Source organism: Rhamphochromis sp. 'chilingali', assembly GCF_963969265.1.
Source record: "Rhamphochromis sp. 'chilingali' genome assembly, chromosome: 3".
NCBI classification, from domain to species: Eukaryota; Metazoa; Chordata; class Actinopteri; order Cichliformes; family Cichlidae; genus Rhamphochromis; species Rhamphochromis sp. 'chilingali'.
The window spans coordinates 46,252,912-46,258,911 of NC_137931.1; positions in this window are offsets into that span (position 1 = coordinate 46,252,912).

Here is a 6,000-nt window from a genome sequence, read left to right on the forward strand (position 1 = left end):
GGCTGATTGATCACCGCAGAGGAACCTTGATGACATCACAGATACAGCGGTGCATTTGCAGCCGTGTGCCAGTTCCTCCAAAAAAGATATTTAGAAGCAGCGTTACGAGGTGTTGAATGTGGGATTCAACTAAACGCACAAACATTAATTGAAATTTGGTGAAGACTCTTCAGTGGATGAAGAACATTTCTGTATCAGCACATTTTCCCCTTTCTTCACCATCTCTGGACACATATTAGAAAAAAGCTGAGGTTATGCATCGATTTACATTTAGGCATCAGTGTGGACCTTCAAACAGAATCCAGACACTCTGAACTAAATCATATCAAGTTTACTGGGTTTGCTGATATGTGCAAATATTCAACTCTGAGTCAACAAGGCTCAGGAGTTTTTAAATGTGTGTGTGCATACAGTAGGCGTTTGTCTTTGTGTGTCCTCTGCTGAAAGCAGAGACTCTTTCCCCGGTGGTTTCCTTCAAGCTCCAGGGGAGGTGATTGGTGGACGGGGTTTAATCGTCCCCTTTCAGTCCTGGTTAGGGGGCAACATTCATCATACAGCCTCACAACTTCACCCTGGATTGTCCCAGTGCCATGCACTGTGTACACACACACACACACACACACACACACACACACACACACACACACACACACACACACACACACACACACACACACATCAATCCCCAACCAGCTGAACTACACTTCACGGTCCATTTGATTCTCTATTTTCCTTTAATTACTCAAAGTGTTTACGGCTGTGCCAGGATTTCAGTGTCTGTGTTGTGACTCGATAACGAAGCAGCTCACATGTAAACATGGCAGCTTCACTGTACAGTTATTTGTATCATTTTATTCACTTCTTCTGTTTTTGATTCAATCAATAATCTGAATTTTGAGCCACAAAATGCTTTAAATTTGTTTTTGGGTTTTTTTCCGTGGCTCAGGGGGTTGGGAAGCGTATCTGTAACCGGAAGGTCGCCGGTTCGATCCCCGGGCTCTCTGTCCTGGTCGTTGTGTCCTTGGGCAAGACACTTCACCTACCGCCTACTGGTGTTGGCCAGAGGGGTCGATGGCGCGATATGGCAGCCTGGCTTCTGTCAGTCTGCCCCAGGGCAGCTGTGGCTGCAACCGTAGCTGCCTCCACCAGTGTGTGAATGTGAGAGTGAATGAATAGTGGCATTGTAAAGCGCTTTGGGTGCCTAGAAAAGCGCTATATAAATCCAATCCATTATTATTATTATTATTATTATTATTTTCTTCACCTGCTGTCGGTCGTGGCTGTTCCACAGACCTGTGAATATCCAGTGCATCACATACAGTACATACAGCTTTCATGCCAACATATCAGATCTGGATCAATACCTAAGGAAGCCCATCACTCTCCTGTTACCTTGATGGCAAAATGGGATCTTAATGAGACGTTAGCGCAGCCCCTGACCTCGGTAAGAGCATTGTAAGGGCTTATTTTGAGAGAGCTGCGTGGTTAAATGCACGGCCTTAGCTATTCATAAGAGCTTTAATTATGCATGGATGTTCAATAACAGTAAACAATCCCCGTGCAGAGTGAGAAAGCAAGTCCCCAGTAAAAGACTTTTTAACTGCTTGATGCGATTCGGAGCCCGAGGACATTCATTTCTGCCAGACTTAAATGATTGATGACCATTTGATATCAGCTCTGGAAATTAAGTGTAAAGCTGTAAAGGTCTGATCACGCAGCAGCAGCGCACAGTGACTGGAGGAGTTTGTCAGAGCAGGCTGCCAAAATCATTTTGTACCGCTACTCACGGCGTAATTTTACTTCTCTGAGAACAAGAGAGGGGGAGCAGGAGCGGTGGGAGGGGGACTGAATGAAATTAAAATGAGAGGACACTTGGTTCAGATAACAGTGTGATGGAGCCAGTTGACTGATGATGCACCGTTTCAAATTCTCTCCACACGATTAACATCACCGGAGGATTAATTCTGGCCACATTTAAAGTGATTGATCATTGCTATAAATTAATGAAACAAATAATAAATATATTAGTAACGAGTGAGGGATAAGCCTTGCCAGAAAGGCAACCAGCCATGTTGCTGCAATGCATCAATTTCAAATTCGCTATTTGCATTTTTTTTTTTTTTTTACATGCCATGTAAGGATATTGCAAACACGCAAACACACACACACGCAAACACACACACACACACACACACACACACACACACACACACACACACACACACACACACACACACACACACACACACACACACACACACACGAATCTTGTCAGCACCTAGTTTATTTTCCTGTGGAGACTCATGGAGTTGATGCGTCCTGCTTAACCCTTCACTACTCAACTTAAAAGCCAATGAGTCCAAACCATCAGACAGCAAAGGCCAGGAATCAGCCTCCTCTCATCCATGAGGTAAGATGAAATATTAACGATGGTGCAGAATTTCTCTGATATCAGGTTTTGATCAGTGCTGAGCAGGATTCCCTCAGCAGAAGAAAGAGAGCTTGTAGCCTTTAAAAGACGTGCTCAGGTTTTTGCTGCAGTCTCTATGCAGAGCTCTACCAACTGCAAGAAACCTCAACTTCACTCACTGCAATGACATCATCTCAGCAAAAAAAAAGCTATTACTTGAAGTCAGCTAGCTAATGAAAGGGGAAATGTTCATGTAATTACCATTCTTAAAGTTGATGCCATAGCCGAGGACGTTAATGATCATTTATTAATACATTTTGTTCATTTCGTGGAAAAGGAATTGTCAAATTTCTTTGTGAGTCATACAAACCATTCATACTTTTTTAAACTTACTTACAAATCAAGTTCAGTCCATTTTTGCGACTCTTTGTCAAAAACATTTCCAAGCACTTCTCAGCTGCCCACCTCTGTGACTCATCCGTGACACCAGCGACTCAGGAGGGCGCTCTGCTGTTCACACAGGAAGAGAAAAGCCCACGCGCCGTTTAGAAAGTTCTCTTTCAATGTGACACCTTCAGGTGATTTATAGAGAGCCAGAGAGGAAAGAATGCTGGCATCAATCTCACACACCTCTGCTACAGGAATGTCGTCAGGATCTTAAAACAGGGAAAAGCCCAGAGGAGGAACCGTTACTGCCTCAGTGAGGTGCATAGGGTGGCTTTTTGGCAGTGTACACATATACTGTTGTTATAGAAACAGTTTTCAGCAGCATAAGTAAAAAAGGAAAATGTTTTTTGACACTGATGAAGCAGTCGTATCCCAGGCAGGACGGATGTCGCTCTGCCAGGTTTGAAAATCGATCAACCTTGGTTTAGCTCCTGCTCTTTGAACTGTGACAAATGTGAACTGTGACAAAGTCGCTTAGCTCTGCGTCTTATCTATCTAATAATCTCCTCTTCTTCACCCCTCTTGTGTCATCTGTCTGTCGCACTCCTTATCTCTCCTCCTCTCTCCTCCCCGTCCTCCTCACGCCTTCAGCAGCGGCAGCCGAAACCTCGTCAAATCTCTCTTCTTTTTAATCTGATGGTGAGATCATAAATGTATAGATTATCAATTATTTGAACACGTGAAATCAGATTAGAATGATTACAAAAAAGCTGGGATAGAATGGAAATAAAAGCAGAATAAATTTATCTGGAAATCTCATAGGTCCACATTTTAATCACAACAGAACACAAAAACATATCAAATGTTTAAGCTTTGGGAACTTTAGGTAAAAGAGGCACTTTTTAAAATAATTGGATGGCATCTCAAAAAAGTTGTGACACAGCCACGTTTAGCACTGTGTGTGTAGCACTGTATGTTTAGCACTGTGTGTGTAGCACTGTATGTTTAGCACTGTGTGTGTAGCACTGTGTGTTTAGCACTGTGTGTGTAGCACTGTGTGTTTAGCACTGTGTGTTTAGCACTGTGTGTGTAGCACTGTATGTTTAGCACTGTGTGTTTAGCACTGTGTGTTTAGCACTGTGTGTTTAGCACTGTGTGTGTAGCACTGTATGTTTAGCACTGTGTGTTTAGCACTGTGTGTTTAGCACTGTGTGTGTAGCACTGTATGTTTAGCACTGTGTGTGTAGCACTGTATGTTTAGCACTGTGTGTGTAGCACTGTGTGTTTAGCACTGTGTGTGTAGCACTGTATGTTTAGCACTGTGTGTTTAGCACTGTGTGTTTAGCACTGTGTGTGTAGCACTGTATGTTTAGCACTGTGTGTTTAGCACTGTGTGTGTAGCACTGTGTGTTTAGCACTGTGTGTTTAGCACTGTGTGTGTAGCACTGTGTGTGTAGCACTGTATGTTTAGCACTGTGTGTGTAGCACTGTGTGTTTAGCACTGTGTGTTTAGCACTGTGTGTGTAGCACTGTGTGTTTAGCACTGTGTGTTTAGCACTGTGTGTGTAGCACTGTGTGTGTAGCACTGTATGTTTAGCACTGTGTGTGTAGCACTGTGTGTGTAGCACTGTGTGTTTAGCACTGTGTGTGTAGCACTGTGTGTGTAGCACTGTATGTTTAGCACTGTGTGTGTAACACTGTGTGTTTAGCACTGTGTGTGTAGCACTGTGTGTTTAGCACTGTGTGTGTAGCACTGTGTGTTTAGCACTGTGTGTTTAGCACTGTATGTTTAGCACTGTGTGTTTAGCACTGTGTGTGTAGCACTGTGTGTGTAGCACTGTGTGTTTAGCACTGTGTGTGTAGCACTGTGTGTGTAGCACTGTGTGTGTAGCACTGTATGTTTAGCACTGTGTGTGTAACACTGTGTGTTTAGCACTGTGTGTTTAGCACTGTGTGTGTAGCACTGTATGTTTAGCACTGTGTGTGTAGCACTGTGTGTGTAGCACTGTGTGTTTAGCACCGCGTTTCTTAACAACAGCCCATAAATGTCTGTGAACTGTGGAGACCAGCTGCTGCTGTCCTGGGTCTTTATCGTCGTATTTCTTTAAACTGAACTGCAGGCCGAGACTCTTCTCCTGCGAGGCCATGCTGTTGTAGCACATGCACTATGTGGTTTAACATTGTCTTGCTGAAATATGCAAGGCCTTCTATGAAACAGACGTCATCTGCAAAGGAGCATCCAGACCTGAAACTGATGGTTTCCAGATGTGCGAGCCACCAGTTCCACAGGCAATGCTGCGCTCCCATCAGAGATGCAGGCTTCTGAGCTGAGTGCTCACATTAGGCCCAAAGGTCGTCTTTAGTTTGAAGGATACCGATTTCCACTTTGCCTCAGTCCGTTTTAAAAAAGCTGCGATGTTCCTGCATCATGTTCATATCTGACAGAGCCTTACACTTTTCACAGTCTTCATAATTTTACATTGGTCACAATTTTTAGAGCCATTTGCTTCCAGCTCACAGTTTTTATACAATGGTCAGTTTACTCACTTTGATCATTTGATGTTTTCTATATCCCGCTGTGAATAAGATGTAGACTGTATAAAGTGTTATGTAAACCCAACTTTCACTGGGTTTGTATGAGCTGACAGGAGCACGCGAGTGGATGCTACGTCACCGCTACGCCGTAATAATTCAGCACTGGATTTGTTTAACATTATTCTGATGCTTTTACGTTAAAGTGTCATATTTAAATATGTGAATGAACCTCTTTAAACAAACTGTAGTTAACTGCTGGATCTGATGTAGCCTACAACCTGAGAAAAGACAGTAAAATATACTTGGATTAAAGACCTTCTATGTGCTCCTGAGCGACTTCACGGGAGAATTAGCCTTTATCTTCAGGCACACAGCACCTGCTCGAGGAGGAGAGTTTGCTCCACTTGTTTTATGAGAAAATTCAGAGATGTGGAGCCACAGAGGAAAGTTACATGCTTGGTTAACCTTAAATATTCCTTACAGCTTTTCAGCTGAAGCCTCTTTTTAAATGTCCCTGCAGGTATATTTTTAAAGGTCACCAGAGCAGTTGGTAAAAGTATTTAGTAACATAAGTTATTTTGTAAGAGACAGAGATGCACACAGAGCGACACGTGTTCAATGCTTTACCAGATGTATGTGTTCCTACACTTCGTATGATCTTTTCATTT